Genomic DNA, 25,082 nt, shown 5'->3' on the forward strand with positions numbered 1-25,082 from the left:
CCCAGTTCTCAGCCACTGAAAGGTCAAAACGCACCTAGGAAACTGGAGGGCTTGAGCGTGTCTAGCAACCTACATCGGAAGGAAACAGCCTTTCCGCAACAGATTTTTCTACCACTAAATGTCATATTCCAGCGGCTAGAGCCCCCCCGCTGCATAAACCCGGGCTACCACTTGCATATGCACCGTCAGGTATTTAGGATTATTTGCAATCTGCTGCTGGTCCGTGTCTCTAAGAGAGAAATGAGGCAAATTTAGGGCAAGCACTCTGCTAGGAGCGGGGAGGCGGACGCCAGCTTCCCCACCAGCCTCCTGCAGAGCCCCCCCCCCCCCGCCCCAAGCCTGGCATCCCCGGCACCCCCCCGAGGAGCCTGCTTCCCCACGCACCCTGCCTGACAACCCAGCCGTTCCCCGCTCCCACGGCCCCAAAACCCACCCGGTACCTCTCGGCCACCTCCGGCTCTCCCTGACCGACCGACCGCTTGCCTTAGCGCTGAACTTACTTGCCTCCGCTGACAACCAGAACCGCCCCGCCGGGGTCGGGGGGTGGTTTTGGGGGGACATGCATACACAACCCGGGGAGGGGGGGGGGACACGATGCCACACGCAGACAAAGAGCTGTCACCTAAAACGCCACCAAACGGAGCGTCCTCCCTGCCCAGGGGGGTCCGCGGGCACCCGCAGGCCCGGCCGCGGCCCCGCTGCCTCCCCTCAGCCATCTTCCAGCCGGGAAGGGGGTAGGGGAGGGGGTGTGTGTGTGAGGAGGAAAACTGCTTTTTCACTTTTTAAATCAACTTTAAATTCATAATAATAAGGGATGGGGGGGGGGGATATTTAGGAAAGGGAGGGCTGGGATTTAACCGCCCGAGGCAGGAGGGGCTCCGCCGCGCAGGGTCCCCCCGGGGCGGCCCTCCTCAGCCCCCCGCGGGGGAAGGAGGGCGGGCGAGGGGAGGGGATGGGGGGAGGCCGCGGCGCCCCTCCGCGCTCCGCCCGCCGCCATGGCAGCCCGGGGCGGGGGGCCGGGCCGTCCCCCGTCCCCCCGCCGCGCCCGCCCCCGCCGTGACAGCTGCGCCTCCCCGCAGGCCGGGGGCTGCGGCGGGCGGCGGGGGCCGGGGGCGGCGTGCCGGCCCCGCCAGACACACCCCCGCCCTGCGCGGCGGGGCAGCGGGGCGCCCCGGCCGGCCTCCCCCCCTTCGCCTGCCCGCCCTCCCCTCCCGCCCCGCCGCCAGCTGCGGCGCGGCCGGGCGCCACTCACCTGCCGCCGCTGCCTGGGTGACAGCCGCCTTCCCCCCGCCGGGGCTGAGGCCGCGGAGCTCAACGGGCAACGCGACAGCGACTCCCCCGGCCAGGCGGCGGGGGCGGCCCCGGGGGGGCTGCCGGCTCGCAGCAGCCCCCGCCGCGATCGCGGTGACCGGAGCGGTGACGGCGGCGGGCGCTGCTGGGGGCCCCGGTTCCCGCTGCGGGGCTCCCGGGCACCCGGGGCCCCTTGCCTGGGCGGCGCGGCGCGGCTGCGGGGCTCCGGCTCGCTCGCCGCTCTCCCTCCCGGCGGGACGGGGCGGAGCTGGGCACGGAGGACGAGGGGGGCGGTGTCGGAGGAGGCCGCCGCGGCCCAGCCCGGATCCCTCCTCCTTCTCCCTCAGTCGCTGCCGGCCGCCATCTTCCCTCCGCCCCCCCCTCCCGCGGCCTCTCGCCGCACCGCGGCCCGGCCCGGGCGGCGGCAGCGCGGGGCGGAGGCGTTGGGGGGGTCGCGGCCCCTCCACCGCCGCCCCCCCGGGGAAGGGGCAGGGGGAGGCGGGCGCCATTTTGGTGGCAGAGGGGGCGGCCGGGGCCTGCCCGCCGCGGCCTGCGGGGCTCCGTCAGCGCCGTGCCCCGGTCAGGCGCTGCCCGCCGAGCCCGGGGGGGGTCCCTGTCTCACCGGCCCGGGACCCCTCCGCTGCCATCACCCACGTCCCCACAGTGGCCTCGGGCCAGCCCTACCCACCCCTCACACCTCCCCAGTCCGAGGCACGGTGCTGCCCCACCGCCTCAAACCCAGGCCCCGGCTGCCGGGCTGGGCTCGACCAGCCCCAGCCGTCCCCCGAGGTGAAGAGGCCTCCGCCGGGCTCTCCTCGTCCCGCTCACCCGGCAGGAGCTGCTGTCACTGAGGAGAGGCATTTTGTGCTGGAAATCACCTGTCGGGTTTTGTTTCCCAATCGCCTTCCCCAACGAGGCTTCAAGGAAGACTTAAAAGCCTTCGTCTTGTGTTAGCGTTGTTCTCCATTTAGGCATCAAAAGGGCCGAAACGTGCCTTGGATCAGCCAGGAACACCGAAATGAAGTTCAGTAAGCAGTATGGGGAGATAGACGGTCCCACGCAGACCTCAACCCGCCATTTGGTCTCCTCTCCGGCATTTTCGGCGATTTCCATGCAAAGCTGCCGCACATGGTACAGTCACAATTGCTCTGTTGACTATTTTATCACATTCAGGCTGTATCTGGTTACATTATTCATCCTCTCTGTGGAACTGTGAAATCCCCAAACACCTCATGTGTCACGAGGCAAAACAACTCAATGGGCTGAATAGTTAAAATAAACCAGAGCTTCAGGTGGCTCATTTTCCTCCATGGAGGCTCTTTATTCCTCAGGGGCTTGAGAATGCCTGTGTTACAACAAAACAAATTGGCCTTAAAAGGCCCGGTCAAACACACAACATCACAAATCCACCCGGTGTGGTCACCCACATTGTCATCTGAGCTGGATTTTTGTTTTCCTCAGAAACCCGCACCTTTCTTGGGATCCACACAGTTACCTCTGAGGTTCTCTGCTTCCCAGCAAAAGCCCATGTAAGCTTTATTTCATAACTGCCTCCTTATCTCTGGAGCACCTGTGAAGGGGATGGGCAGGATAAGCCTGAGTTAACCCTTCGGCAGGTAAAGGGCCAGGGGATATCGATCACAGGCTTATTAGTTGTTTTCTGTCATTTTGGCATCAGTAAAACTTTTCCTGGGCTATTTTATATTCATTCCAACCTGGCTAATGGTAGGTGCATTCGTATATAAAATACTGTATGTTTTGTCCATCTTCAACTAGACAAACAGAGAACTTTTTTTTAGAAGGATTTTGGGTCTGTGAACGAAAGCATCAAAATGAGCGGGGAAGCGGTGGAGAAACAAGACAGAGGAGAGCAGCAACCTGAGATCACGCACCCACAACAAATCCTCTTCTGCAAAACTCGCGCTGTCCACGAGGTAACGAAGGAATGCTTCTGATTCTCCTTTAATTGCATTCTTGGTAGGGGCTGAGGCAACATTCACAGCCGCTGCATGCTGCTGCATGACCCTTCGTTGCAACACATCTAGGTGGAAGTGCTAATAGATTCCTTCTGGTCCTGTTCACCTCATGGCAGCAGCGAGGGAAGGAAGCTGTGTAAAAGTCCCCGAGTCTTCCTGAGCTGCCAGCTCTCCACTGCCTCTGCAGGCTATGCCCACTTTGGTTTTATTCAGGCAGAAAATGCTCAGCCTTCACGACTAATACAGAGCTTGGTGTTAGAATATTTCCCCTCCATGAATTCCTCACGAGAAAGTAATATATGAGCTAATCTCAGGTGGTAGGGATATTGTAAGTTTTCAGTGATATTAGCACTGAGAAGTATAAAACCATTTTTATTACTTTAATCTGCAAGTTAGTTTCTGAATGGAATGCAGGTATAAACAATGCCATTTTTAAGTACATTACAGAGCTGTCAGGCTCTGACAATTTAAATGAATGAGACTTCAAAAGGTATTATGAAAAAGATTAAATGTCTCATTGAAATACACATGAAATAAAAATGAAATCCATCAGCAAAATGAAATTATTTCAAAACTTCCTAGAGTTAAATCCAAAACAAAGGCCTCTCCCACCAGGTAAGTGAAACTGCGGTGGGTGAGACTTTATCTGAGAGCAGCTTTAATTTCCAACTGACTTCAAATGACAAATAATTCACTGTTGTTAGATCTTTCTAGCCTGAGCACTTTGCAAAACAAGATGATATGATTATCTTCATTTTACCTATACAAAGCAGTGTTTAAGAGGTTTAAGCAGCGGTCAATCAACAAGTGAGAGATGGAATCTCCAACCAAAACACCACTGAGGTCTCCTGGTTGTCCTGTTCCCTGCCATAAAACCTCTGTGTGACGCTGTCACCTGTAGCCCTTTTTCCGTACAACTTACTTGGGCTAAAGGCCATTTTCAGGCTTTATTTCGGTTTATGAAGCAGGCTATTTTAAGAGTTTCTTGTAAGCCGCAAGTAGCCATAGTACAGTCGTTAATCTAAGAAGGCAAAATTAATAGTACGGAGTCCTTTAAAGCTTCTTGGCCAAACTCAGCATTGTAATAAGTAATAAATAATTTCTTTGATGGTAGTATTGCCTCCACTTCGTATGAGTATGGTTCTTTAGAGCTGAGTATGTGCTTGACTGTTTCAGGCTGAGCCCCTCTGTTACTACCAAGTTGCTTATCCCCTAAAAATGTAATAGAAATGTTAAGATTGGTCTGAATGGGGGGTTGAACAGGAATGGCGGGTGTGGGAGCACCGGGAGGAGCAAATGGCAGGAGAAGGGTACAAGAATGGCATTTGATGATGGCATCTGGACTAGCAAGTCACTAGGATCGCAGCATGCATCTACCTGCATGGAGCCTGTGCACCTGGACAGGAGGACTTGGAGGAGGAGGGTCTCTCCAGAGGGTGAAGCATCACTATCAGCTCCTACGACAGCTAAAAGCCAGCATGTGGAAGAATTGAGACCTGAGGATGAACATCCCTTGTCCTCCAGCTCATCCTGAGATGAGACTGAGCCCTTTGAGCCCAGAGACAGAGGCCAGAGGAGACAAGCACTTTGGCACCTGAAGGGACTACCTGGACACTACATGGTGCTTCTGAGCATGCATAAGAATATGGTTGAAATCAGCTTGGTTTTAATTTTTTTCCACCCTCTAAGGTCTCAGGTGCAGGTGTGCTATGTTGTTGCTGCAGCGTTGTGCCGTTTCCTGTGAGACAGTCTTTTTGCTAGTGTTCAAGACCAAGAAAGATATGAAAGTTTGGGGTTTTATGCAGCAGAAGATGGATTTCACGAAAAAAAAGGCACCGAGCCACGAGCAGGACGCTTTTAACACACTAATTTAACACCTTTTCTGAACCTCTTACTTCTACAACTTCGCCGACACTGAAATTAATACACAACCCCATTAAGGTTAATGAGTTGTTTCGAATTCAGACACTTAGCCCATGCCAGTTCATGCAAGCACCTTGGCCTAGCTGCAGACTGCGGGGCTTGGAGAGCGGCAGCACGCCTGGGAGGAAATCCTTCCCCAGGATGGTTGTTGGAGGCAGCGCCTGCTCCCAGCACCACTCGGGGAAGCCTTAATGAAAAGCAGCTCATCAGCAGTTACGTAACCTAATGATAATCCGGCTCAGGCCAGGCAATACTTAAAGCCACAGCGTCTCTCTGCCGTGACCTATTTTATGCTCGATGCAAGGGCAAAAGTATGTGGTTTGTAACTTTGCTGGGTCTTTTACCGCAGAGTTATTGTCTGTCAGTAGAAGAGCCCCCTGCACAGGTTTCTTCTGCTTTCCTGGCTGCAAAGCAACCGCTTCGGATGTGTCAGTGGCTTTTTATGGTATCGACTCCAAGCACAGGCACAGCAGAGAGCAAATTGTAAACAATTAAAAGGAAAACACTTAATGTCCTGCAGGAAACTCGGCATACTTTAATTTCAACTTCAGAAGCTGCAGAGGGTCGGGGGGTATGTTGCAAAGCACTTCTAATGCCATGTTGAACCACACAGAAAGCTTTTGTGTTTTTATTAGACCTCAGAGAACAAAAATGTATGCTTCCACATTCCAGGGTCATATTTACATTTGACTTAAGAAATTCATTAAGATTGCACTGGCATAACTCAAACTTGTACGACTGGCCAGCCCCCTGTAATCATTTTTTTACCTCTCAATCTGCAGAAGTATCAACAAGAGATTAAACGCAGAGATGTTGTTTCAGATCTCAGCATTTAATCTGACCACAGATGGTGTCAAAAGAGGGACAGCCATATAAAACAGCAACAGATTTTTTTCCTAAACAATCACTTTTTTGTTTAATAAAGATAGAGAACAAGCAGCCAAATTTAAAATATAGAGAAAAATCTGAGTTTCCTACAGTTCCTCTCCTAGAGAGCTTTGAAGCATTATTCTGATTTCTGTTAATGATTAATAACATATTTATATTTCTGTACTTAAGTTATTATTGTTACTATTATTAATTCCCATCTTTCATAGGATAAATATTCCATTCCTTATAACACTGGATGAGTTGATGACACAGCTGGTTGCAAAAAGCAGGTTGTAGTGTTGTGCTAACTATAAGAAATACCGCCTGTTACACGTAGGTATACTAATTTTGGACGACACTTATGTTTACGCAGAACCCTATTGTTTTCAAATAGATTATACCAAAACTTTATATTTACTACAGAAGGAATACCAGGCTTTGCAAAAATGTACTACCAATCACGGTACTTAGTGCCGACAGATTCCTAGAGCAGGTCATGTGGATCTGCCGATCTCTTATGGGTTGAAAAAATTGCTCCATCTAATTCGGAGCATTTTCTAAAAGCTGATTTTTAATGCCCACAATAAACAACTTAAGGTCAGAAATTAAATTAGTTTTAAAAAGATTTACAAAACTTCATGTTGGTAGAAATATTTCATGACATTTAAAAGGAAAAATAATAATTAAAAAAAAGTAGTGATCGTGTTTGTTGGCTTTTGAAACGTCTTCCTGTGGAGCCTGCAACCAAAACACTGCTGCATTGTACTAGCATTTAAGAAACAGAAAGTGGAACTAAATGTAGATTATTAAAATAGTGTGGCTGATTATAAACTCTAAAGGGAAATCATGTAACCTCATTTCCTTATCTTATCTGAGCAAAAGGCTAAAAAAAAGGGGGTGGGGAAATACACTTTTTCAGTTTTAGTCATCTCAAGTATTACTAATCACAGAAGTAAAAAATATTTTTAAATGCATTTAAGTATGTTTCAGAGCCCTTTAAAGTAGACTCATTAGATGCAAAGGAGTTGGTTCTAGATGATTAAGGGGTAAGGGTTAAACAGCTCCTCTCAGCCCCGTTAAGGTACCAAGCCTTTGCTACGCCGGGTCAGATCACGTTGGGTATCAGTGCCTGTGTTTGCCTGTATCTGCGATTCAACCCTGCTTGTAATGTGCTTGGCTAATTGGATAATGCTGAATATAGAAGAAAAGAGTATTTTCTCATTCTTTCCTGACAGTATTTTTTTGTTGTTGGCTTTTAGGTGGCCTGTGTAAAAAAGAATTGATTGTTTCCGTCTGTTCTAACTCCCATCAGAGTTGGTATAACTTGTCCTTTTTTGGCAATCACGCCGGAGAGACCAAGTGCTGAATGGGGAATAAAGCAGAGCTATTCTCTAACCCTATAGAGACGATCCCACTGAGAACACCCTCTATTTACTCATCTGCACTTAAAGACTGTCAGTTTTATTCAGATATCTACTCAGCTTGTGAAATATTTTCCTTAACCTACTTTTAATGCCTTTGAAGTATCATCTGCTTCACTAGTTTGAAGAGCACTAAAGCCCTCGTGCAGCCAGTAGGCACTTAAGTGCTTACTTTTAAACGTGGGAGTAGTTCCGTGAGGCACACAAGACCTGCCGCCTTTAGACAGACCTGTCAGTCCGTCTACTTCACTCCGTTGTTTCCGACAGCACGCCACACCAGATTCCTGCTCCTACGCCTCGTCTCCATCTCCCCGCCCTCAATGCATTAGGAAGAGAGAAAAGGGTTGATGCTACCACAGCAACTTCCCCACTAATCGGGGATCTTGAATCATCGTGGCTACCACCAGCGTCCCTTCCACCACCGGTGCTGACACCACCACGGCAATCACCAGGTGTCTGTTGCGTCTGTCCCTCTCGATAGAGGTTTAACACAAAATATTTCCCATTGCCTAACCATTAGGAGCGGTACTGCACCAGGTGGAAGAAAAAACATTTTTTCCAAAAAACTTTGTTGGCCTTTGCTCTGAGGGTCCTGGGTATCTTGTTATCCTCAAAAATGCCTCAGTCTGCTAAACTCCCGGCTGCTGTGAAATCCTCTGCAGTTAATTAGGTCCTTAGTTGTAGCAGAGACCCCTGCAGAGGCAGGTGCGTTAACCTGGATAACAGATGCACCAGAAGTGATTAGAAATGCAAGAGAAAATGGGGGAAGCAGTCAAGGAGAGAAGGAAGAGGTAAAGGTGGTGCTTCAGGAGTACAAAATGCAGGATAAACGGGAAGTGGTATTTGTAGTTAAAGGGGACGAGTTCTTTGTCATCTCCAATCAAAGTACAAAGGGAAGATGGGTACCCTTGTCACAATCTGAAATTTCTAGATCATGATCAAAATTTTCTCCATTTTGTCCTTCCCAGGTAGCATAGAAGAAGAATGAGGAGCCATTGAATATTAATGTTGGTTTTCTCTTCTTTGGTTGCTTTTCTTTCACCATTTGTGTGTATTTAATAACTTTCCTTGTTGGTCAACTGCTACAGCTGAAGTCAGAAGCAAGAAAGGAACGGGAGCAGAGCAGGGGCAGGGAAAACAGACGCAATTTGAAGCAATTCCAGCCTAAAACATGGGCAACCCTGTTTCTGTTGGTGCAGGTCCCTCCTCATATAGATAATTGTTACCCCTTCCACTGCTTTGAAGATGACAAAGTTTTTGCAATGGATCACTAACATTGTTAACACTTCAGGATGCTGCAGTTTCTGAGTTCATGGAAGGTACAATGTGGGGGTTAAAAATGGTGATAACCTAACTCGGAGAGGTTACCCTTATTCCAACTGGTTGAAAATTAATGTAAATGAGAGGAATTACAATGGAGCTTGGACATTTAAGTGACCTGAGACATATGAATGGAGGGTACCACAACCTAGGGTTAAACTGAATGTAAAATCCCAGAATACGGTGGTAACTGAAACCAGAATTAAGACATGTTTAGATCATGGCTTTCTCCTTTTGAAATCAAGGATCCTTCCTGAGAAAAATAAACCCATAGGTTTAGCAATACAGACTTCCCTGCAGTGGCAACAAGGCAGCAGAGTGCCCCACTATTGCATCACAAAAAATATTTTGGGGTTTTTTCCAATGGCAACATCTAGCAAAAATGTGGCCCCTAAGTAAAGGAAATATTTACAACATGGACTCAGGAATGGGTTGGGTGTAATAGTATACAACGTTGTGAAAGGCCTAAGTGATACTGTTTTATAAACTGAAAGTTTTAAACTCCTTCGTTATAGAAACACCAAGAACTGCCTAAATTAGGTGGTACCACACATCATTTTCAATGACAATGAACATCAAATTTAGCAATCAAATGAAACTTTAATAATGTCATATTGGGACAATAAAACGTGGACAAAAGCAATAGAAATGTGTAAATTTTATACAAGAAAAAGGATTAAAACTGGAGAATCTTGTTAGCATTACTACAGCTTGTAGCCGAATGCAACTGTTTGTGGTTGAGATTACTGATAGCCCAGCAGGCTCCCTCGGTAATGGCCTCTTACCACAAAAATACCTATCGGCATAAACATATATTATGTAAAAACTGATGTCCACGTTGATTTAAGTTCCAATCCTGGAAATGAAATGGAACCACATTGTTAAGAGACACGTGAGCTAAGGTATTACGCGTAGAGAAAAAAATGACTGCCAGATAATGTGTGTCTGGGCAAACTGCACTTGCATTGCCCAAATGATTTACCAGTCACTATGGCTAGTCAATATTAAAGCTCAATAGTGGATAATGGTGTACTGACAGATTTAGAAACACACTGTGAAAATGGAATTAAATAGGTCCTACTAAATACAGTCTGAAAGATCTTGTGCTTCTAATGAGGCAATAAATACTTGTGCGTGGCACCAACTAGTAATTAATGATTCTTGGATACATGACACAGGAGATGGGAGCCCTGTTTGTGTTGTTTCTCTGCATCCCCTTTGCTAGGGTCACACCAAATAGCTGACCCCCCCCGAGTGAAATGTGTGTGTAATGTCTCTAATGCAGATAAAGGGGTAAAACACATGCAGTATTGATCTCCTGGTACAGTCAAGACTGTCTAGTATGGGATCCCTTGAGTAAACTTACTACCGAGTCACAACAAATACCGTGAGGAGCTAAAGCGCTGGCAAACTGACAGTAAGCAAGAAATCTTTCTATGAAGTTGGTTTGCGAGTTGCTCACCCAAAGCCATAGCTGCGCTGCAGTTAGCTTAGCATCCTGTAATTGTCTTATTTGGGCCTAAATGTCAGCTTTTGTTCTCCGTGTCTTGTAACAAGATATCATCAGTTTGCCCTCACGTACTATTTAATATTGTTAGGAGGATCATGCTCGTTGCCGTGAGCAGCTCTGAATCCCCTCCAGTTCTGCAATACCCTGTTTGAGCCAGGATTAGAGACATGCAGCTGTGAATTTCCACAAAGATGCTATATACGATTCCTCTACATACTATCTTTTGTGTAACCGAAGAATTTGCTTGCTTGTTTTCTATCAAATTGCTTACTGAGCAGAGCCCTTCACAGATCTGTCTACAATGATGTGCTTGTCCTTTTCCTGAAAGATGTAGTTTAAGAGTAGTTTTTCTCCCAGTGCATATTCCATTGCAGTTCTCACCCACGTTACCTGCCACCATGTTACTGCGGATTTGATTTGCATCCATTCCTTTGAAAAAGGCCTGTGTTTTCTCTAGGCACTGCCATACCGAGCCCCACCTGCAAATCCTATCTTTACTGCCCTTCTCCCAATCAGGCTTTTAATAAATGCATTAAAAACTAAACACACTGCAGAATCCGAAGTAGCAGTCATGTTAGCCTTGTAGTCAAGATGAAAACCTACCATTTATTTCTACTTTTTGTTTCTAGTCTCCTAACAGCTTTTTGATGCAGGGCTCCAGCTCCCTGATTTCGGGAGAGCCAGTGCTGTGCTGCGATGCAAGGTGCAGGTGAGCTGTTGGGAGACTGAGAGAAAGGGAAAGACAAGGAGATGACAGTTCAGAAAGAGGAAAGAAGAGACCTTAGTGGTGCAGAAAGAAACCATGGGATGTCTGTACTGAAGGGGAATGCCTGCTACAGAGAGGAAGATGGAGAAATAAAGTCAGATTGGAAGAAGAGTGGGAATAAGGAGGAGAAGTAGTACAGAGAGGAGAAACTGCAGTTTGTGTCTTCATTTAATAGCAGAAACTCTGTGTGGTCTGGGGTAGCTGCGTATGCCCAGATCCATCCCATCTCGTTTCAGCGCTCACTGCGGCACCCAGGCTTCCTAAGCAAGTTGTCCCATCCATCTTGAACACCAAGAGCCCCCAGGCAAGCTGCCCCCTTGGGAACTGTCTCGGCTCTTCCCTTGTGCAGCCGAGTCTCTGATTTCCACCCCACCACCAGGTATCTTAACACCAGAGGACACAAATCTCTGCCTCAATTCTTCTAAGTCGCACGCCTCAGTCTGCAAAATGGTGGCAACAGAATTTCTCTTCCTTCGGGGGGGTGTTGTAAGGATGGGTTCGAAAAAGATAGGGAGGCATTTGTTGGTAGAGACATGAAGGAGGACAGAAGTGAAGGAGAATTAAAGGTCAGTTGGAAAAGAACTGCATCTCATAGAGAGCATTTTAAAGAAACAGAGGGATGAAAACCAGTCTGAAGAAAACACATTAAATGAGGAAAATTGCAACAACAAAAACATGGAGAATAGGAAGAGAAAAAGAAGGAAAGCCCAAAGGGACCATAAAGTGATTCTTTATTTTTATGGAGACTTTCCACTTCTTTATTCAATTTTTTGAATGCAAGTTTTATTAGTGGTTTTGGCTCTGCCCTTGCAAACAAATCAGGCAGCACTACCAACAGCAGACTGGGAGGAGGTGAGATGCTCTTGGAAGTGGCACATCATCCTCTTTCTCCTTCTGAAAAGCTGGCTGGGTTAACCCCACTGCTGGGAAGATCTGCCAAGGGGCCATGGATACTGGTATTATAGTTGTTGACTGGCTTCCTAGAAAGCATAACCTTGCTCTGTATGGCTCTTTTTGCAGAGTTTACCTTGCTGAAAAGACAGAGAAAATACTGTAAGAAAAGGCTGATGCAGTTCCATTCCTGATATGACACCTCCTCATGGGGAAGTGCACGTTGATATTACATTGGCTACAAAGCAAAAATTAATTACGGTTGGACTCAATGATCTTAAAGGTCTTTTCCAACGTAAATGATTCTATAAATAGACTATGAAATAGCAAATAAAATACAGATTATAAAACCAGCACTGTACAATTGGAAATGTCCATATATTGAATATTTCTTTGCCCCAAAGTTTTGTGCAACCGTTGAAACCATCTTGATAAACACAGTTTGGGATAACTGGGGAAATTTTGATGCTGGAGAGTTATGCCAGAGGATATTACCTAAATTACGAGTACAGGGCTTGGATCTTCAGGATTTTGCCATGCCCATGTACACGTGCGTGTATACTGGGAGGGAGGGGAAGAGGTTCTTTGTGTTTTGCTCAGCAAAGGAGGGCAGAGATTGTCCTGGGAGGAGCCTCATGGTATTTTGGTATTTTCTTGCTGCAAAGAGCTGAGGAATCGGCTCACAGAAGTCAGGCAGGTTTTGTGTTGGAAGCACAGGGCTGAGAGCTGGGGATGGGGATTGTGGACATGGCTACGCTGCAGACGTGACTTGAAAGTCTGAGGAAGTCACTGAACTTGCTGTGGCTGTCTCTCACTGGTAGAACGGCGAGTAGCAATACTGACCAGATCACAAGGTTTAGTTTGTATTTGCATAGTGCTTTAAGGTCCTGGCATCAAAATGTTGCTCCTTAGCTCAGGGAAGATACTTTTCCCTGTGTCAGGATTTCTCCCCAGCACGTCTCAGGTTCTTTTTTGTTGGTTTCTTGGGTTTTTTAACTCTACCTCCCTGTTCGCTTAGAGGTTTGATTTCTCATCTTTGTACTTGATCTTCTACATCAGAGAACTTCCGCTATAGCCATGCAGCGCTCTCTCTGCCCATGCAGACGACAAATTAATCTAACATTTCACGTCGGAGAAATACTTATTATTGCTTCTATCCCTTTTGTTCTCGTAGTCGTGGCGCTTCTCGAATTGTGCGGCTGGCCTCCCCGAGGAAGCGCTGCTTTCTTCCCAGAGAGACCACAGCAAGTCCAAGGACAGTGAAAAATGGAATATTATTTTCTTGCTGGCTTAGTGATTTTCATTTAGGATTCAGCAAATGCAGAGCCATCTGCTATGCATGAAATATCCAATAATAGTTCTCCAGTTGCTGAATTCTGAGTGGAAACAAGCCAGCAAGGGAGGCAGAGAGCCTGGCTTGCCTTGAACCTCCTCTGTCAGCGTACACAGGCAAACTGCACCAAAGTCTTTGCCACCTGATCGTAGCGGTATTTCCAAAAATACAGGTAACTTGAAGATGGAACTGGAGGTCAGAGGAAGAGGACATTCAATTTTCCCTCTCTTGGTGATCCTATATATTGTTTTTCTTTATTTAATAGGTGTATGGTGACACGGTGCCTTACAAAACATAAAATAACAATGTTTGCTCGTGGAAGGTCTGATTCTCTCCCACCAAAGCCAGTAGGACCTTCGTCAAACACAAAAATGCTGTGAACAGGTTCAGGAGCTAAAATATTATCCTTAAGATCCAAGTCAATGTATGGTAAGTGAAAAGAGATATAGAAATCTTGGCGGCAGGCAACTTAGTGTATAAAAGCTACTTTCAGCTTTTCATGCCCAAATCCGCTTTGTTTCGCTGCAGACACACAGCATTTCGGGTGCTCCTTCCAACGCACGGCTCTTTGCTTTCTGCCGCTTTCACTGAGCTTTCCTGCTTTTGCTGAAATTCCGTAATCTTCCCTCCTTTCCTGAAGCTAATACTGTGTTATCTGCCAAATGAGCTAATAGTACTTAAGTCGTTGGTTTTAGAGCTGTTGGGCTGCACAATTAAATGGGGATGATTCAAAGTTTTGCCAAAGCCTCTGTTTCGGACATCAGCGCTGCTGGGCAGACCTTACGTGGACTGAGGACTTTAGCATTAGCCCAGCCACACTGATATCGTTAAATTGATGCAAACCTCATATTAGAATAGAATTGATGTAAATCATGGCTCGCCAAGGGTGCAGTTTGTGAGTACTTGACCGGAGCTCTGCTAAAGGCTGAATTACAAGAGGAAAGGACTCGGCTTAGACAAATTTGTGCCTAGGAGATCGTAGGTCCGAAGAACATAGAACAGTCCAGGCTGGAAGGAACCTAGAAAGATCAGCTGGTCCAGGGAAAGGGAGCCTAGATGAGATTGTCTAGCACCCTGCCCCATCACGTCTTGAAAACCTCCAGCGACAGGGATTCTACCTCATCCCTGGGGAGGTTGTTGCGGTGATTGATTGTGCCCATTGTAAATATGTCTTTCTTTCTGACTTATTTTTCTTACTTTTCTTACTTTTTCTTGGCAGCTGTAATGACAAATGCAATTCTTTAGGTGCAAATTCTGCAGCTCCGTGGGGGGAGCTGGACTTTGCAGCGGATCGTTTGCCTGCACAACCATGAATTTCACTGATTTCTGTAGGTGAAAGAGGGCTGTAATAAATCATAGGTGCAAGCATCTATGGTGGGAAGGAGGAGGACCCCAGCCCCGCATGGAGAGGGTGTTGGGTGCTGGGCTGTGGGCAGGGCCAGTGCTGGCAGCCCCTGGGCTGCACCACGGGGCCGGGACCGCGGTTCCCCTGGCTGCAGAGGGGAGCGGTGAGCGGCAGGCACCGCCTGGTAAAAGATAACCCTTCATTTCATAGCCAGCCTCATCAAAATTAACATAAGCAGGAGGGCCAAAATGCAACGATTTCTGTCTGGTCCTCTCTGCAGGACTGATGTAGAGGGGAGGTGATGCTCTGCAGGTAGCTACAGAGAAGGCAAAGCAGGAAAAATCTTCCTGGTTTATCCATAAATATATATATTGTAAAAAACCCAGGAAGTTCACCTGGTAGCGAGTGAGGGGATATGCGTTTGCACACCCTCTCCAGCAGCAGCCGTGCTGCGAGAGGAGGGATGCTGAGAAGGAGAGAGGGGATGCAGCGAGCCACGGGGAGGTGGAGGAGGAGGCTTCCCCCGAGGAAGCACCCTGCCCGCACCCCATGGCGTGCCAAGTCCCCTGGAAAGGCAAACTGGGGCTTTGCCTTGGTGGAGAAAAACCTGGTGCAAAACTCAAAAGTAGAGATGCTGGGCTAATATAAAAGAAGGCTGTGTACTGACGTGATTTCTGTTGATGGTTCAGCCCAGATTAGTAAAATCTCCAAGAGTTTGTAGTTCACAAGCCTCTGCTTGGTCCTCGCAGGTCAAACAGCTTGATGCTTCACTAAGATAAGCAGCATGGGCACGTCCAAGCCAGATTCCTTTGGGTTTTGCAGCTCTGACAAGGCATTTGCCTTTTGGAGAGCTCCAAGGTTCACGTTGCCTCTTCCAGGGAACGGGCAACGCTACCTCCCAAACTGGGCATCACTACCCCAACGGGGCCTCTCCACTGATAGTAGGAGGTGTTATCTCTTTAGATGGTGTAAAAATAGGCTGGGGGGTTGGAGGTGACAGCCAGGAGCCAAGGCAGGAGCGCCAACCTTGTGTCAGCCCTCTTCTCCAGGCTGAACAACCCCAACTCTCTCAGTCTGTCCTCACAGGGGGGGTGTTCCAGCCCTCTGATCATTTTGTGGCCCAGGATGCTGGGACCCTTGATCACACCATGTTATAGCGCAAAGACACTAAAGGGTAGAGTTGAATGTGTTCAAGCGGGATGGGAGATGAGTAGCAGAGAAAACAGCATCTGATCAGCGCGTGTTGCTGGATGGGACATCGCAGGCACCACTGGTCAGCTCTTGGCTGATGGTGGACGAAGCACAGGTTGACTTGTTCGGGTGCAAACACTCATAGTTTAGACCCTGGATTTGAATCCCCCCCATTTATTTCATCTGCTCAGGAGATGTCAACATCTGGGGCAGGTGCTCCTGGCGGATGCTGGTGAGACATCCAGGGCAGCAGTCCCGCTGCGGGGGAAGTTCAGCCCTTCCCAGCCCCTGAACAGCGGCTATTTAATGAGATAAGCTGAAAAATAGCATCCTTCAGGCCAAGGAAATCAGAGCTGCTAATAGTCTGCTTATCCCAGAGTCACCCTGCGCCCTGTCTAGAATGAGAGAAGAAGCCAACAGGAAACGTAATTAAAGCAAAAAGAGAGGATTTCGATCAAAATTGCCAATTTGGCTCCGATTCTGAACTTCCCCAACTGAAGAAATTCAGATCTGCAAGTCTGATCTGGACCATTTATCAGGACAACTTCTCTGAAGAGCGGGGCTCCCTGTCTCTTTCTCGGGTACGACCTTGGCCAAAATAACATCAGAGGTTATTGAAAGCCTCTCCTGGGGGCGCAGCGCCTGCCCTTCAAGCACATGAATTTCCCCAGACCCGTGGACAAGGTGGTATTTCTAATTTCGCTCACAGTGATGCCTTGGATTGCTTCCAAGTCCTGGTCAATCAAAAGCATCTCGGGGCTGCGTGGGGTTGAGCATCTTCTCTAGCAAAAGAGAAAAGCTCCTTGAGCAACCCCAGAAATGCCAAGGGAGGGCACGTGGCAGAAAAGCCGGAGCAGGAGGTGCGATGCAGCCGGCGAAGTTTGGGACTGACAGAATGACATTACGGAGAAAATTCAGTTCCAGAATGAAGCAAAAAAATACTGCAAAAACTTTACTAAAGATGATAATTGCTTTTATGAGAGCTGCCAAGGATCTGTTGGCAAGGGACTGAAAATGAGGCAGAATAAAAGAGGAAAGGGAACAGCGCGGTGAAGAAATTAATAGTGGGAGTGGTGCCTTTTCACATTTAATTCTCCTGTTGAATTTACAGTTAGAAGGGGCTGTATTTTGGGGGAAGTCATTGACAGTGACACTTCCCAATTTGCTCTCCAAAGCAAGATTCAAAACCACTCGCCCTTGCCACATCCTTAGGAGAAAGGTAAATAAAATTATCCCCCTTTCAACACGAGGTGGTGAGAGCAAAGACTCAGTCAGATCCGCGGGCTGAAATTGGGGATCTTCAGGGATTCCCACCAGTTTCCATCATCTGCCAATTTTCCCAGGAAAGCTTTGCCACCACTCCCAAGGCTCGGTGACAAGCGTGACGAAGAGCTAGGAGATGAATTAAGGAAATCTGAACTCCTGCTTCATGCTCGAGCCAAACTCGCACCGATTCCAGTGGAAAACGGGGTCCTGTGCAGACACCAGCCACGCGCTCCCAAGGAGCCCAGTCCAGCATCTTCTGTGAACTGGTCCCAGTCCTTCAGAGGGGTCTGGGGAGTAGGAAACGCTGGAGCCAGGAGGAAAAACCACTGCATGGACGTGACTTGTGGGAAGGCGGTAGATTTGATGTGCCATCACCCATTGCAGCAAGGTGCAAAACACGCTGGTGGTGATGTGCGGGAGTCAGGAAAATGGTGTATGGGGTGATCGCTGCAGGAAACCAATGTCTTTGAAACGCCAAAATAGGGGGTCCCAGCGTGTACAGGATGCCGTGGGCATGGCAGAAATTCGGTGGGCTCTGGGGGTTCCCCTGAGCTCCTGGGTGGCTTTGCTTGTCTCGGGTCTGGTTCACGCGGGAAGGTGTTTGGCCCCGAGGTCTGAAACGCCTGGCTGCACCGGGAGAGCTGCCACCACCGCCGCTCCCCGCACGGGCACCCCAGCACCGACCCTCGCTGGACAGCGGTGGATTAACGGGATTTTAACAGCAAGAGCCACAATATTATCCCAAAAAAAGAGAAAACTCATCTACTGGCACAGTCCCATCTACATCAGCCTTCCTGAGTTCACTGCTGCCTTATTTTTCACACCCCTCTGTAAAGCAGGTGCTCCAGCAAGTCCCTGCGACAGGGAATTTTCTTGGGACAAAGCGTTTTCCCTCACACATTAATATATCTAATTGCATAAATATAAAAATGAGCACGGGTTTTATTGCCCTGAATGTATGAGCATCCCCTAAAACACCAGCCAAGCTCTGGCAGTGGGGTTCGTTAGCAGCACAAAGATTCATTCATAGCCATGCGATTTCCTTTTTAGAATAAAATTTCAGGATTTTCTTGTCATTCTCCCATAGGTCACATAACTCAGAATACCACACGCCTGACGTCTTCAGTGATGACGACGGCTGCATCTTTCATCTGTTGTTTAACGGCGTCTGAGTCTGCTTATCTCGTTATTATACCCAGCACGATGGTATCTAAGGAGGCTAAAAGAAAAAACTACTCCATCCAAAGGGAAAATCTAAAATCAGAAGTTCTATAGACTGTTCTTAATCTGCAGGATGATCCTTTTCCATTCCACTAATGATTTTAAATAGATGAGTTTTCTGGTCCAGGCATTAGCTATTAATGAAACAGCCCCATTCATCTGCAAACGCGGCGATGCTGTGTTCAGTGTAGGGTTACTGGAGGATGGTGCGAGCGGATTGTACCGTTATCTTACATTTTGCTAATCCGTGCCTAGATCCTAATATAAATTAGGGCATTTCTGAGTTTGCTTTCTCCTCCTTAGGGCTCCAAGGGGCGGTTTGAGAGCTGGGGATAACGCGTACAAAGTTACGCTGACCCTGCCGGCCTCCTTTTAACCATGATATAAATTTTTTAACCATGATATACATTTTTTAAACATGATATACCTACTTTTTAATAGGGTCTGTAGTGACAGGACAAGGGGGAATGGTTTTAAACTAAAAGAGGGGAGATTCAGACTAGATAGAAGGAAGAAATTGTTTATGCTGAGGGTGGTGAAACCCTGGCAGAGGTTGCCCAGAGAGGTGGTAGATGCCCCATCCCTGGGAACATTCAAGGTCAGGTTGGACGGGGCTCTGAGCAACCTGATCTGGTTGAAGATGTCCCTGCTCATGGCAAGGGGTTGGACTAGGTGAGCTTTAAAGGTCCCTTCCAACCCAAACCACTCTATGATTCTAAGTGCAGTGGATGCTCTCAGAGATGCTGCTTCTCCTCCTTCCCCCTCTGCTCCCTCCCCAGCATTTCACCTCCAGAAGCCACCGCAGAAAACGAGGAGCTTTCCCCAACGCACGTCTTTGGGAAGCCACGCTTGGTTTGTATATCGGGGGGTAACAGCCATCTGCCAGTGGCAATCCTGAATTTTCCCACTTTGCCCCAAAAATTCTGCATTAAGGCTGGGGGATAAAACACCCCTTTGTGGCCCTTTGCTGCTAAGCCAAAAATCCCCTCCCTGTTTGTATTTTTTGGCTGCAAAAAGGCCTGAAATAGGGATTTAGCCGTGAAACGGTGAAAATCTTTGGGCTTCCAATGTTCTCCAGGAGGCTTCGGAGATGGGATGGCATCCCGTGCGTCGGTGCAGGCGGTGGGGGACAGATGTTCCTCATTGAGCCATACGCGCCTCGACCCTCTCCGAAATCGGCTTGTTGCGGTAGCTCTGCTTCCCTCATTCCCTCCCGTGAGCTGGGATCAGACTGAGCGGAGCGGAGCTCGCGTGCTGTATCGACGGGCGAGTACAGTCGTTACGACCCGCTGTTACACTCGATTTTCTTTTGTAAGAAAGATTCCCTTCATCCTGCCGGCTGGCCGATGGCTGGTTATACTATACATCACTGCATATTTTCCACTTGAGATCAATACCGCAGTCCCCGGATGCTTTGAAGAGCGCTGCCGGCATCCTGCGGACCCCGGGTGCTTCACTGGGCATCGCTCGGGAAATAACACGAAGCAATTTTGCCCCATCGCCGTACCCCCCTTCGCTGTCATTTCTTCTTCTCCATCCCCTCATCTTCAGGCAGAGCTCTGCCAACACTTTATTTTATTATATTCAATCATGTGAAAACGCTCTTGGCAAGAAACCCGACCGCTCTGAACTTATTTGTTGTTTTTTTTTTTTTCTTTTTGTTTTAACAATTCTGCATTGTTTCGGGCTATTGCGCGCGCTAGGAGGCTCGAGTTTCGTGCATTCATTCGCTCTTCTCTTGTCAAATCTGCCTTCGGAGCTGTTGTTTGGCTCCCGTACGCGCCCTCTTCCATCTCCAACCATTCTTTTTCACTTTAAGTCCTTTTCCTGCCAGCTCCAACTCGGTTTAACCATGCTGCGTATTCAATTTCTGCACTTTGAGTTCCAAAAAAAAAGAGAAAAATACCCAAATACACCACTTAATGCCACCACATTAATTTTGTGATGACTCCCAAACACTAAATTAACCTTGAGGAGATGTGATTGCAGCTGACTTCACATATATTGCTACGATCCCGTTAGTCGTAAACTTATACAAGCACTGTGAAAACCAGATACGGTAGTTGAGCTCAGTTCTGCTCTTGGAGAAGGTCCCCCCAAGTCAGAGGTGATTTATGCTGGTGGGAACAAGAGGAGAGTTGGGATCTTTTGCCCTTTGATGAATTCCATGTGCTAACGTCTTGCTGCCTGAAGAAACGCTTCGCATCCTCGTTCCAATAAACGTATTAAATGATCACAACGTTTTTATGTTCCTGGCTGAAGGCTGGGGACTAATCACATTTTCTCTAAACCCTTCAGTACGACAGATCTGGAGGAGCTGCTTCAAATTGACGTCGAATCTGGCTTCCCATCGTAAACAAAGGCTTTAGTCTGGGCTCCCAGGACCAGCTGATGACCCCCAAAACCAGCGGACGGTTTCTTTTACCGGTAGGGATGTGGCCGGTGGGTTTTGCTCTGATTCCCTGCACGCAGCAAGACCAGACATGAAACACGTTGGAGATTTCGCTGTCCTGGTTCAATTGATTGTGCCACCAAGTGATGTGCAATCCCGCTGTCCGCCTTTCACACCTAGAAAAGTCCTCGTATAAAAACATCAGGCTGTTGCACAGCATCTTTAATACTTGGTCTTTTTCAAAGACTCATTTTTAAAATTATTTATTATTTTTTCAGCAGTCTGACCTTCCACTTGTGATCAGCGTTTGGTCCCCTCTTCTCCTGCTGCGTAACGGGTTCAATGGCGCAACGCAACACTTGGTCTTTCCTTGGAAAAATGCCGCTCTGCCCATCGTGCCTGCAATTTGGGAGTGGTGGAGTCGGTGGATACTGGATCCCCTTTGCTTAAAGATGTATCTGGGGTGGACGTAGCAGAGGGAAGAGAAATGGGAGGGTCCAGGTGCCACACCTGGAAGGGGGAGATGCAGATGATGGCTCTGGAGGAGAAGCAAGGGGACCTTGCACACCTGCAGTTGGACCTCCATGGTGCAACCACATCCTCCATGAACGTGGTTTTGAAATGCTTTGGCTCCGCAGCACCGACATCCACCCGTGCTTCCGCACCTAGCACTGCTGATACCTTCATGGGGAGCCCCAAGTCCCATGGGTGGGGGACAGTGAACCCCCTTCCCGCAAGCCCCTTGCAGCCCCAGGAGCTGGTTAAATGTGCGTGGGAGGTGCGGCGCAACACACGGAGCTCAGCAACGCGCTGCGGCTGCATTTGGATCCTCGGGGTAATGATTTCCAGCTGGTCTCCCACTCCTAGCCTGGATGCTATTCCTCAGCTCGTCTTGCCTTTGGCTGGCTGCCTCCCTCCTTTCGTCCTCGCTGGAAGAAAGCAAGGCTTCTGTCTTCTCTAGGAAGTTGCAGAATGCTACAAAATCCCAGGATTTGTGGAAAGGTGTGGAAGTGTAAACCTTGGCGGGATGCCTGACATCACCTTTAGTGCCAGCACCCTGGCATGGGGAGGTCCACGATGGGCCTCCAGGAACAGGGAGTCTCCTCCAGACAGTGGCCATGGTGACTTATTGAAGCCAGAGGAGATGATGGGGAAGTTGGTTGATGAATCACTAAAGCCACTGACTCTGGCGTTGAGCTTCATCATCTCAGCTGGAGATGGGTTTTTGCCTAAATGCCCCCAAAATACACCTCAGCATGGTAATAGCTACAGTAGTGGGCTTCAACCTCCTGGAGAAAGCTTTAGCATGCTCACAAAAATAAATGAAGCGTCAACATCCGCAGCTTTAGGTCAAACTTTTAAATATCCTGGGCCAAAGCTCAGAAACATCATGATGACGTGGAGCCCGACCAGGAAGACGGTGGAGGGGAGATGGATGTGCTCCTGGCAGCTGCTGCTGCTGAAGTGATGGTGTATATCAGCTGAACGCTGATGTCTTCACACCCTGCTCCTTTTCCGTGGTCTGATCTTGGTGGAAGTCACTTGGCCATGCACGGGTGGAGATGTGCATTGAGTCCACAGTGTCCTAACATATCTCCTTGTGGTGACGTTGGACGTTGAGTCCTAGAGCGAACCTTGGATAAAGCCGGTGGACTTCCCTGGCATCACCACTTACCTGCTCCCATCCCTGATGGCCATTTAGCACCGTCCTGCAGATCCTCGGTGGGAAGATGGTAGCTCTTGGTGGGCAGCAAGAGGGGGTAAAGCAAGTGCCACGGGCTCGGTGATGAGCGGGGCACCGGCCCTCCAGCAGGGCACAGCAGAAACCTACCTGGGCCACACCTTGAAGTGTAGTTTACACAACTTTAAATTATTCCCTAATTTAATTCATTGTATTTTGGTGCCCAGCTTGGTGGGGACCTCCACGTCAGAAAGGAACAGGCTGTGGGACAAGCGCCACCAGTTTCGGCATTTAAAAGCAGAAGGACCCAAGCCCACCAGTTCCTTCTGAGCTTGCAACGTGAAAGGGAGGACTGGTACCACCGCGGGTCGAACCCCGGCAAAGAGAGGAACTTTAAACTTATATTGATCCATATGTACCGATGCTCTATGTATGTGTGTGCATATATGCATGTGTGTGTAAAGAAAAAGGAAACGTGTGTAATAATGAATATGTACATACATATAAATACTGTACTATGTACTGTACAGTATATATGGTATATATACAGTGTGTATATTTATACTATGTCTATATGGATAGTATATACATATAAATAGTATATACAGAGTACAGTGTATATAGTATATAAATAGTATATACAGAGTACAGTGTATGTAGTATATATAGATACTATATATTATGTACTATATATACTCTATATATGCTATATCTGTATCTATAGTGTATATATAGTGTGTATATATACACACATATAGTATACATACTGTATATATCTATATATACACTATATATACTATAGTATATGCTATACGTATATAGTATATACACTACATCTAGATAGTGTATATAATATAATGTAATATATATAGCACACACAGTATTATGTACTGTGCAGTATATACAGTATGCTATCGGATATACTGTTCTATAGCATAATACAGTATATATATGTATCTACATATTTATTATTATATATATTATATGTACATTATGTTATTATAATATATATTATATAATGGTGTACATTATATTATTTTATATATACGTAGGCAGAAACACGTTCAGAAGTGCCCAAAGAAGCGCTGTAAACCCCCAGATAGCCTTGGCAAAACGTGGTATTTAGTAAAACGGGACGAGGAGGGAGCGAGGAGGGAGGAATGGGAGTGTTCCGCCCGCGGTGCCCCCTCCCGCGCTGCCGGGGCGAACGGTGACCGGCACCGGCGAGGCCCAGAGCCGCGGGGTGCTGAGGACTTTGGGGTTCCTCCGGCAAATCCCTCCGGGCTTGGAGGGGCTCCCGCGCTCCGAGCTAAGCCTGCGCTTAAGCTGGGCTGCCCCGACGGAGCTATCGAGAGTACTTGTCCCATGTACAAAAGGCTTCTAAAAGGTGGGGGTTTCCCCCCTGCTTGTTTCAAAAATTATAAATTAGAGCTTCCTCTGCTTCTCCTGGTGGCCAGGGCTGTGTCCTCCTGTACATCAACCGGGAGAGGAAGGTGGGGAATGATTTTACTCCTTCAGCTTAGATAGCGTTTGCTCCTGAGGCTGTTTCTAGATCATAGAATCATAGAATCGTTCAAGTTGGAAAAGACCTTTTAGATCATTGAGTCAACCACAAACCTAACACTGCCACGTCCACCACTAATCCGTGTCCCTAAGGAGCAACGGTGAAGGGAAGCACCGACGCCGCAGAGAGCCGCTGCCCATGCCAGGGCAACGCCGAGAGCCCGAGTGAGCCAGAAAGCTTCTGGGACCCCTCGGAGATGGGAAATTGGGGGGAAATCAGCAGGGAAAGGGTGCTGCGGTGTCACCCTGGCCGAGCCTTGCGGCCACCTGCATCAAAACCCATCGCAACAGCGCTGGCTCTCTTGCAAGAAACCCTTAAACTTCACCAGGCTCCTTTCAGGCAGCATAATTGGGCATAAAAATGGTATAAACTCAACTTTGCACGTGGCGTTGCTTTCCTGAGCTGCGCCGACGGGCCAAAACCTCCGCTCGCCGGCTCCTCCAAAGGCAATTCCCAAGGGGATGGTTCTGGCTGCAGGTGCCCATCGCTTGGTCAAGCTGCTTTTAAAATACACAAAAGCCCGGAGATGTCATGAGAAAATAGAGAGGAGACAAAGGCACGCCACGGAGCTGCCTTTCTCAGCCTTCTGGAAAATTTTAAGTGTCATTAAATTTTGAAGGAAGAACGTCAGAATGGCACAGCAGCTCCAGCCGGCTTAAAATAGGGCGAAAAATGACTGCTGGAGACAGAGGGTTTAATTACAAGAGGCAACAGGCCAGGATCGTCAAATGTCACCACTGGTCCCGCTTTGGGAAGACCTCGGCTTGGGCTCGGCGTGCCAAAATTTCGGCAGCCACCGTTTCATCCCGGTCCCTGGGTGCTCGGCATCCCGATGTGCCCGGGATGCGAAGCCAGTGGTGGGACTCCTGCCCACCTCTGGTCTCTTCTCCAAACTGGAGCATCCTCAAAGATGTTCCTGGAAGGGTATTTGTAGCCCAAGGAAACCTCTCGCCCGGGTGATGGGGATTTTGGAGGATGCTTTAGTGCGCAATGAGGCTGCAGGACCCCTGGGAGGTGCACGGTGAATTTTGCACGGGAAAAGTGGCAAAATTTGGGCCAACACAGCCCGTTCTGCACCCGAAACGCAGGCAAAGGGACCGCCAGCTCGGAGCCGGTGCCAGC

General features: G+C 48.2%; 1 protein-coding gene across 1 annotated transcript in view; it reads right to left on the reverse strand.

The window, feature by feature from the left end:
• NCOA1 (nuclear receptor coactivator 1) overlaps positions 1–1,584 on the reverse strand; it is a 185,381-nt gene extending 183,797 nt beyond the window's left edge. Inside the window, exon 1 of the mRNA XM_075144789.1 lies at positions 1,253–1,584. The gene's annotated coding sequence lies outside the window, so the exon portion shown is untranslated. The remainder of the gene's footprint in view (positions 1–1,252) is intronic.
• Between the last annotated feature and the right edge of the window lie 23,498 nt (positions 1,585–25,082).

The sequence above is a fragment of the Calonectris borealis genome, chromosome 3 (genome assembly GCF_964195595.1).
Source record: "Calonectris borealis chromosome 3, bCalBor7.hap1.2, whole genome shotgun sequence".
NCBI lineage: Eukaryota > Metazoa > Chordata > Aves > Procellariiformes > Procellariidae > Calonectris > Calonectris borealis.